The sequence below is a fragment of the Tamandua tetradactyla genome, unplaced genomic scaffold, assembly GCF_023851605.1.
Source record: "Tamandua tetradactyla isolate mTamTet1 unplaced genomic scaffold, mTamTet1.pri scaffold_179_ctg1, whole genome shotgun sequence".
In the NCBI taxonomy this organism is placed as follows: domain Eukaryota; kingdom Metazoa; phylum Chordata; class Mammalia; order Pilosa; family Myrmecophagidae; genus Tamandua; species Tamandua tetradactyla.
Window position 1 is genome coordinate 32,613 of NW_027518292.1, and position 10,607 is coordinate 43,219.

Here is a 10,607-nt window from a genome sequence, read left to right on the forward strand (position 1 = left end):
TCACATAGTATTTAGTTCCCAAACTCATCAGTGTCCCTGTATATTTAGCATGCATGTAGAATACTGTTTTTCTAAATCTGTTAATTTCTCCACATTTTGCACTATATAGTTACATTTATTCCCATTTCTTCAGTCCTCCAAAATCTTTTCCACCAATTATAGAAATATCCAATCAAACTAAAAGGTCATTCTAAAAACAATGATTTTATTTCAACTCCCATCTCCCAATTTTCACCTTGTAAATTCTTAGTAAATGTTATTTTTACATTTGTTCTTTTTTATTTCAGTGGGCATCCAGTGAAGACATGGAAAAGGAAAATGCAACATTGCTGATAGAATTTGTTCTCACAGGACTCACAGATCGGCCAGAATGGCAAATTCCCCTGTTCCTGCTATTCTTAGTGGTATATCTCATCACCATGATGGGGAATATAGGACTGATTACTCTCATCTGGAATGACCCTCATCTTCATTCCCCCATTTACTTATTCCTTGGGTGTTTGGCATTTGTGGATGAATGGCTGTCATTCACAGTGACCCCTAAGATGCTGGTTTGCTTTTTAGCTAAGATCAAAATGATATCTCTATCTGCATGCATGATACAATTTTTTTCCTTTGCAATCAGTATAACCACAGAATGTTTTCTCCTGGCTACAATGGCCTATGATCGCTATGTAGCCATATGCAAAACCCTTACTTTATCCAGTGATTATGACCAATAGACTATGCATCCAGCTGTCCATCTGGTCATTTGTAGGGGGCCTTCTTCATGCCTTAATTCATGAGAGCTTTTTGTTCAGATTAACCTTCTGTAAATCCAACATTATACATCACTTCTACTGTGACATCATACCATTGTTTAAGATTACCTGTACTGACCCTTCTATTAATTTTCTAATAGTATTTATTTTTTCTGGTTCAATTCACCATTATAACTGTTCTTTTCTCATATACATCTGTTCTTTTTACAGTCTTAAAAAAGAAGTCTATAAAAGGCTTTAGGTAAGCCTTCTCCACCTGTGGAGCTCATCTCTTATCTGTCTCTTTATACTATGGTCCTCTTCTCTTCATGTATGTACACCGTAGATCTCTTCAAGCAGATGATCAAGATATGATTGATTCCCTATTTTATACTGTCATAATTCCTTTTATAAATCCAATTATCTACAGTCTTAGAAATAAGAAAGTCATAGATTCACTGGCTAAAACATTAAAGGGATATGTTAAGGTGAAGTTCTCTTGCTAATATGATTTCTTCTTATTAAAAAAGTCAAAAAATTGTGCAGTTAGATATGGGTATGAGTTCTTTAGTGCATAAAGTTTTCTGTTATCACAATTGCCTTAAAATGTTTAAACTTGGTATCGTGTCCTTCGCATTTTAACCAGGGAGCTTTTCCTAATACATTCTATGGAATGCAACAGGAAACTGTCACATTACTAGCATTACTCTGGTAGCAAAACCAGGTATACAACACTACAGACCCATTACCTAAGAATATATATACAAAAATCCTCAACCTAATACTACCAAATTGAATCCAGCAGCGTATTGATTATACATCATGCTCCATTGTTTAAATGACTTGAGCTGTTAGAATCTAGAAAACTCCTTAAAATATTTGTGTATAATATTCAAAAATTTACAAGGAATTTTAGTCATGGTGTACAGTCATTTAAACAGAAAACAAATTATAAGCATTTTAACTGCTTTTATGTTCTTCAATGTGGCTTTGTAAATGTATTATGTAATAAGACAGTGTGGCTCCTTTGAAATGGACTTCAGCGGGATGTCTTTAATTTCTAAAACACTGTATATCTTGGAGACTCATATCACATTTAACTCTATAGTGGTGGCAAACTTGTGTTTGAGTGAGTTCATGTAAGTCCCAGCAATTCTGCTAGCGATCTGTCATCGTGTTGACATAGCGATCAGGTTCGTGTGTCAACTTGGCCAAGTTGTGGTGCCTGTTTGTCTGTTTGGGCAAGTGGTGACCTGCCTGTTGCAATGAGGACATTTCATTGAATTAGATCATGATCACGTCAGCTGCATCCACAGCTGATTCCACTTGTAATCAGCCAAAGGGGAGTGTCTTCTGCAATGAATGATGCTTAATCTAATCACAGGAAGCCTTTTAAGGAGGATTAAGAAGAGACAGGCTCTATTCCTGCTTCGGCTGGTGAGCCGCTCCTGTGAAGTTCATCCAGACCCTTCATCAGAATCGTCAGCTTCACAACCTGCCCTGCAGATTTTGGATGCTGCGCTCCCATGGTCAGTATGAGACGCTTTTATAAATTTTATAATTGTGAGTGTTCCCTGTTGATTCTGCTTCTCTAGAGAATCCTAACTAATACATCTTGGTACCAGGAGTGGTTCTTAAAAAACAGAATCTTAAAAATGGGTTTTTATGAATGAATTTCTACACTGACTGGACTCAAAGGCACTAAGGACTCTGATTTCCATAATCAGAATGACACTCCCAGTCCATGGAGTGCATTGGGAAAAGAGATAGTCAAAATATCACCATTCGATTCTCCTAATGCTTAGCTTGTACAAAGCCAAGCTCTGGGGGATAATGTCTTTGACACCTTTACAGAGTTTTGTGGAAATAAGAGATGTTGGCTGGTTGTTGTTAGAAACACTGGCTACATTAAGGAGTGAAAGGAATGGGCTTAAGTCTTCAAACAAGAGGCTTAAGTGCTGTCTGACAAATGTAGATGTTTCTATGAGTATTCTGAAGGAAAATCTTATTTCCTGTAGCTGTAGACTTGAGATCTATGAAAATCGGACTCAGAATCTTACTGTTAGAGTAGCAACTTTACAACGTAAACTGAAATCTGAATGCTACATGTTGTCTGCTGTTAAAGTGAGGGCATTGATTGGAAAGGGGTGGGACCCTGAAAAATGGGATGGTGACATATGGATTGATTATGTCGGGGGTGAGGTTGAAACCCTAGTTCATGCTGACTCTTCTCTAGATAACCTGTAATAGCTTGCCCTGAGGACATAACTGCCCCATCTCCAGCCTGCCTTGAGGAGTTGGCCACCCAACCTCCTCCTGAAAGTACTACTCCTTGAGTGATTAACCCTGTTTCACCAGATGAAACTGCAAATGAAGACTCTGAAGCAAATGACTTGGAAGATATTTCTAATTCTTTTCATGACCCAACCCCAGCACCCCTCATCTCTTCCAGACCTATAACTAGACTAAAGTCCCAACAGGCCCCTAAAGGTGAGGTACAATGTATCACACATGAGGAGGTACATTATACTCCAAAAGAACTGAGTGAGTTTTCCAATTTATATAGACAGAAATCAGGGGAATATGTGTGACAATGGATTCTAGGATTGTGGGATAATGGTGGGAGGAATGTAAGGCTGGATCAGGCTGAATTTATTCATATGGGCCCACTAAGCAGAGATTCTTCATTCAATGATATAGCTTGAGTGGTTAGAAAAGGTTTTAACAGTTTGTTTAGATGGTTAGTTGAAACATGGATCAAAAGGTGGCCAACATTACCTGAGGTTGAAATGCCAGAACTGTCCTGGCATTTGGCATAATATAGATGAGGGAATCCAGAGGCTTAGAGAGATTGGGATGTTAGAGTGGATTTATCATGCAATGCCTCCTCTTACACCCCAGGAATGTCCAGAGGATGGTCCTTTTACCAGAACAGTGAGAAATAAATTTGTGAGACTAGTACCATCATCCCTGAAGATCTCTGTGGTTGCACTTCTCTGTAGGTCAGATATTACTGTGGGAATGGCTGTTGCTGAGCTGGAATCCTTAAACACAGTGGAGATGATGGGATCCTGAGTTGGCAGAAGCCAGGTGGCAGCACTTAATCACCAAAGACACGGTAGACGTGGCTATTTTAATAGACAGCAAACTCAAAGCAGGCATCAAAATTATATGACTTGCAGAGGTTGCGGCATTGCCTAGTAAATCATGGGGTACCTAAAATGCAATGGAAGTGCAGTCTACTTTATTCTTCTTCGAGCTGTATAAACAAGAGTTCTAGGTCAAGTGAATGAAGTCTAACCTGAATTACAAAAACACAGAGTCACGGCCACTTAATCAATTTCCAGCCTTGAGACAGTTTACAGACCCAGAGCCCCTTGAATGAAGAGGAGACCAGGTCCCTTTGCAGGGGAACCCTGTTACAGTGGCACAAATTTATACTGTTAATCTTCTTCCAAGCCTTCCCCAAGGAGACCAATGGCCTTTTACCAGGGTAACTGTGCATTGGGGAAAAGGAAATGATCAGATATTTCAGGGATTATTAGACACTGGTTCAGAAGTGACATTAATCCCAGGGGACCAAAAATGTCTCTGTGGTCCACCAGTCAGAGTAGGGGCTTATGGAGGCCAGGTGATTGATGGAGTTTGAGCTCAGGCCCATCTCACAGTGGGTCCATTGGGCCCCCAGATCCATTCTGTAGTTATTTTCCCAGTTCCTGAGCAACCAGCAGAATCCCCACATTGGCTCTCTAACTTGTGTAGTGAGGGCTATTATGGTGGGAAAAGCCAAGTGGAAGCCATTAGAATTGTTCCTACCTAGCAAAATAGTAAATCAGAACAATACCAGATTCCTGGAGGGATTGCAGAGATTACTGCCACTCTTAAGGACTTGAAGGATGCAGGGGTGGTGTTTCCCACCACATCCCCATTCAACTCTCCTATTTGGCCTATGCAAGAAACAGATGGGTCTTGGACGATGACAGTAGATTATTGTAAACTCAACCAGGTGGTAACTCCAATTGCAGCTGCTGTTCCAGATGTGGTATCATTGCTTGAGCAAATCAATACATCCCCTGGTACCTGGTATGCAGCTATTGATCTGGCAAGTGCTTTTTTCTCAATGCTTATTAGTAAGGACCACCAGAAACAGTTGGCTTTCAGCTGGCATGTCAGCAATATACTTTCACTGTTCTACCTCAGGGTATATCAACTCTACAGCCCTATGTCATAATTTGTCTGCAGGGACCTTGATCATTTCTCCCTCCCAAAAGACATCACACTGGTCCATTATATTGATGATACCATGTTGATTGGACCTAGTGAGCAGGAAATAGCAACTACTCTAGACTTACTGGTAAGGCATTTGCATGTCAGAGGATGGGAGATAAATCCAACAAAAATACAGGGGTCTTTCACCTCAGTGAAATTTCTAGGTGTCCAGTGGTATGGGGCATGTCGAGATATCCCTTCGAAGGTGAAGGAGAAGTTGCTGCATCTGGCCCCTCCTATGACCAAAACAGAGGCACAACACCTAGTTGGTCTATTTGGATTTTGGCGACAACATATTCCTCATTTGGGTGTGTTACACTGGCCCATTTGTTGAGTGACCAGAAAAGCTACTAATTTTGAGTGGGTACCTGAACAAGAGGGGGCTGTGTGACAAGTCCAGGCTGCTGTACAAGTGCTCTGCCACTTGGACTGTATGATTCAGCAGATCCAATGGTGCTGGAAGTGTCAGTGGCTTGTTGCAGCCTTTCAGCAACCCCTGCAAAATAAGAAACACAGACGCGGACACTTCCTGCAGAATGAGTCACACAGACTCACAGATGACAGACAAGATGACTGCATCCCCAAAGAGCTTCAGCTTCTTGATTTTATTAAAATAGCTTTCGCACAGATCTTTTGCTGACCAGGCCTGCTTTTTAGTATATTACTCCCTTGCTCTCTTGTTACTTTCAATCTAGCCTCCCGGATATCTAGGTAGCAAAAAGGGAACATTCCATACTTCGTGTGTGAAAGTAGGAACAAAACAAGTTTGTTTGCAGAACATGTTTTTCTCCTTTATCCCCAAATAAGGCTCAAGGCCAGGAGCTCGCTGTTTGCAGCAGACCTCCTCAAGGTCACTTTGAAGCCAGTCACTCCCAATAAATTCCGCAGGTTTTCTTTTAACCCTTTGGCTCCTACATGATTCAGCAGATCCAATGGTGCTGGAAGTGTCAGTCGCAAATAGAGATGCTGTCTGGAGCCTTTGACAGGCCCTATAGGAGAATAGCAACACAGACCCTTAGGATTTTGGAGCAAAGCCTTACCATCTGCTGCAGATAACTACTTTCCTTTTGAGAAACAGTTTTGGCCTGCTACTGGGCTGTAGTAAAGACTGAACGCTTAACTATTAAGCGTTACCATGAGACCTGAATTGCCTATCATGAGCTGGGTGTTGTCTGACCCACCAAGCCATAAAGTTTGGCATGCACAGCAGCACTCTATTGTAAAATGGAAATGGTATATATGAGATAGGGCCAGAGCAGGTCCTGAAAGCACAAGTAAGTTACATGAAGAAGTGGCCCAAATGCCCATGGTCTCCACTCCTTCCACATTCCCCTCTTTTCCAGGCCAGAGCTGTGGCCTCTTGGGAGTTCCTTACAGTGAATTGACTGAGGAAGAGAAAACTCAGGCCTGGTTTACAGATGGTTCAGCATGATATGCAGGTACCACCCAAAAGTGGACAGCTGCAACACTACAACCCCTCTCTGGGGTGTCCTTAAAGGACAATGATGAGGGGTAATCTTTCCAGTGGGAAGAACTTCGAGTGGTGCACCTGGTTGTTCATTTTGCTTGGAAGGAAACCTAGCCAGAAGTAGGTTTGTGTACTGACACATGGGCTGCTGCTAATGGTTTGGCAGGATGGTCAGGGACTTAGAAAGACCATAATTGGAAAATTGGCAACAAAGATTTCTGGGGAAATAGTATGTGGATAGACCTTTTTGAGTGGGCTAAAAACATGAACATATTTGTGTCCAATGTGAATGCGCACCAGAGGGTGACTTAAGCACAGGAAGGTTTTAATAATCAAGTGGATAAGATGATCTGTTCTGTGGATACCAGCCAGCCTCTTTCCCCAGCAACTCCTGTCATTGCCCAATGGGCTCATGAGCAAAGTGGTCATGGTGGTATGGATGGAGGTTATGCTTGGGCTCAGCAACATGGACTTCTCACCAAGGCTGACTTGGCTACAGCCACTGCTGAGTGCCCAATCTGCCTGCAGCAGAGACCCACACTCGGCCCCCAATATGGCACTATTCCCCGAGGTGACCAGCCAGCTACATGGTGGCAGGTTGATTACATTGGGCCACTCCCTTCATGGAAGGGGCAGCAATTTGTTCTAAATGGAATAGACACATACTCTGGATATGGGTTTGCTTTCCTTGCACACAAACTTTCCTTGCCAAAACTACCATCCGTGGGCTTACAGAATGCCTTATCCATCGTCATGGTATTCCACATAGCATTGCTTCAGATCAAGGAACACACTTCACAGCAAATGAAGTGTGGGAATGGGCACATGCTCATGGAATTCTCTGTCTTACCATGTTCCCCATCATCCAGAAGCAGCTGGATTGATAGAATAGTGGAATGGCCTTTTGAAAACTCAATTATGGTGCCAACTAGGTGGCAATACCTTGAAAGGCTGCAGTAATATTCTCCAGGAAGCTGTATATGCTCTGAATCAGCGTCTCCTGCATGATGCTGTGTCTACCATAGCCAGGATTCATGGGTCTAGGAACCAAAGTGTAGAAATAGGAGTGGTACCACTCACTATTACCCCTAGTGATCCACTAGGAAAATTTTGCTTCCTGTCGCTGTGACCCTGAGCTCTGTTGGTCTACAGGTTTTAGCTCCAAAATGGGGAGTGCTTCCTTCAGGAGAAACAACACTGATTCCATTAACCTGGAAGTTAAGATTGCCACCTGGTCACTTTGGGCTACTTATACCATTGGATCAACAAGTCAAGAAGGGAATTACATTATTGTCTGGGGTCATTAAACCTGACTATCAGGGGGAAGTAGGACTGCAACTATGTAATAGGGGTAAAGAAGAGTTTTCTTGGAATATAGGAGATCCCCTAGGGCATCTTTTAGTACTACCATGCCCTGTGATTAAAATCAGTGGAAAACTGCAACAACCCAATCCAGGCAGGACTATCAATAGCTCTGAAACTTCAGGAATGAAGGTTTGGGTCACCCCACCAGGCAAAGAACCACGGCCAGCTGAAGTGCTTGCTGAGGGTAAAGGGAACATGGAATGGGTAGTGAAAGAAGGTAGTGATAAATATGAACTTTGACCACATGATCAGTTACAGAAATGAGGACTGTAATGCTATTTTGTTCATGTTATACTATTTAAGTTGTACGATATGAAGTTTAAGAATGAATAATGCCAAAAGATTTTTGCTCTATTCTAGAGAGATTTAATGTGTTTCCAGTTATATGCAGGACACTTGAGTATTGTTAGGTAAAAGATAAAATGTGTTTTATTGTTTTTATTTGGAAATTGGGTATGGTTTAAGGTGATATATATAGCTGCCAAGTTGACAAGGGGTGGACTGTCATGGTCAGGTTCATGTGTCAACTTGGCCAAGATATGGTGCCTGTTTGTCTGCTTGGGCAAGTGCTGTCCTGTGTATTGCAATGATGACATTTCATAGAATTAGATCATGATCACATCAGCTGCATCCACAGCTGATTCCATTTGTAATCAGCCAAAGAGGAGTGTCTTCTGCAATGAGTGATGCTTAATCTAATCAATGGGAAGCCTTTTAAGGAGGATTCAGAAGAGACAAGCTCTGTTCCTTCTTCGGCTGGTGAACCTCTCCTGTGGAGTTCATCCAGACCCTCAGCTTCACAACCTGCACTGCGGATTTTGGACTCTGTGTTCCTGTGGTCACGTGAGACACTTTTATAAATTTTATAATTGTGACTGTTCCCTGTTCATTCTGCTTCTCTAGAGAACCATAACTAATACACCATCAAAAGATCTTTTATTCCAATTTCCTGAGAAATGTTGGCATTCAGTTCTTGTAGGAATTTACTTCTAATAAACCTAAATAGAAATTCAATGATGAAAACAATGTGAAGTGAGCCAAGACAGTAAAGACAGGGGCGACTGTAAGAGGTTGCTGTCAGCTCAGTGGGTATACATGAGATCCAAGAAAAGATGTGCTCTCACTGTGCATATTCTTTCTAATGCCCTATTCTGTCACATTTGCATGTTGTTGGGTCTTCTGAAAATCTTCAATAATGCAAACTCCAATAGGTTAGATGGAAGTTAAAATTAAAGTTGAGGCATGAGGTAGATAAAAAACAAGACCTGGCACAATATCAGTTTTCCTAGAATTTAAGAAAAACTAGTAGGATATATAAATCAATAACACATAAATATTGTTGGAGTGTGTTGTTCAAAACCAAGGAATTTGGTTGCATGTTACCAAAATTCAAATAATATTAAGATGATCTGATATTACAATGCCCAATGGATGACTGAGAAGACATGAAAATGAGCACATGCTTGAAAGCTGTAGACCTTTGAAAATTAGCTTTCTCCACACTCCATACTTTTAAGTATAATGAGTCATTTATCTTTAGGTTCACACCCTATTTTTCAGCTCTGGACACTAAAATCCACACATATTCCTAGTGATAGCACTGAGATCCCAAACCATAAAACTACTGTGCTCATTTGTTATATGCCCCAGAAAAGCCATGTTCTTTTCTTAATCTAACCTAGTGGGGGCAGACCTGCTTTTCAGGGAGGAAACTTGATGATTAGATTATTTGCTTGGAGACATAACATATTCAATTATGGGTCGACCTTTTGATTACATGGAGATGTGACCCTCCCCATTTAAGGTGTGTCTTGATTTGCTTACTGGAGTCCTTTAAAAGGGGAAACATTTTGGAGAAACCTCAAATGCAGATGCAGACACAGATATTCCGAAATGCAGAAGCCCCAGAAGACACCAGGAGCTGAGAGAACCACCAGAACTTAGACAGAAACCAGAGCCAACATAGATGCAGAGTTTTAGAGATACAGAGTATGCAAAACCCAGCAGACATTGCCATGTGCCTTCCCATGAGTTGCCAAGCAAGGACCCACCATACTGAAAAGCCAAAACCTGGAGAGAACCAAAGAAAGCTAAGAGGAGAAATTCAGTGTTTGCCCCAGAGAAGCTAATAAAGGACCAGTAGATACCAGCCTTGTACTTTCCATGTGACAAAGGAAGCCCAAATGCCATCCAGCCCTTTCTTCAGAGTAAAGGTATCTTTCTCTGGATGCCTTAGTTGGACATTTCAGTAGCCTTAGAACTGTAAATTTGTAACTTAGTAAACCCCCTTTATAAAAGCCAATCCATTCCTGCCATATTGCATTCCAGCAACATTACAAACTAAAACACTACCCATCCCTGTGTTTTTGAAAAACTCTAGTTTCTTGTCACCAATATACAGCTGATAGTCTTATTTCCCAAACACAGTGGACAGATTATTCTTCATCAAGACAGCTGTGATTAACTCATATCTCTCTTCAGTACCTCCTAATGGATTAGCATTGTTAACAAAATATATGTATATATGTTATACATGGATGATATATATCTATTATATGTTTTGTTTTTTCATGTTTGTTCTTCAGTACAGTCCCATTTCTATGGCTTCTAGAAATTCACCCAAATCTCTAGTCCACTCTCACCTATGATCTCACTCTCACTTATGTTAAAGATTTACTCCATTTTTTACACCATTTTTGTCATCTAAGTGTGATATTGAAAGAGAAGTAAAATATAAACCTGTGCAAAGTTCACATTTTGGGCAA

General features: G+C 41.1%; 1 pseudogene; it reads left to right on the forward strand.

Moving 5' to 3' along the window:
• Positions 1-299: 299 nt before the first annotated feature.
• Positions 300-1,246, forward strand: LOC143673188 (olfactory receptor 5H8-like; annotated as a pseudogene).
• Positions 1,247-10,607: the final 9,361 nt, after the last annotated feature.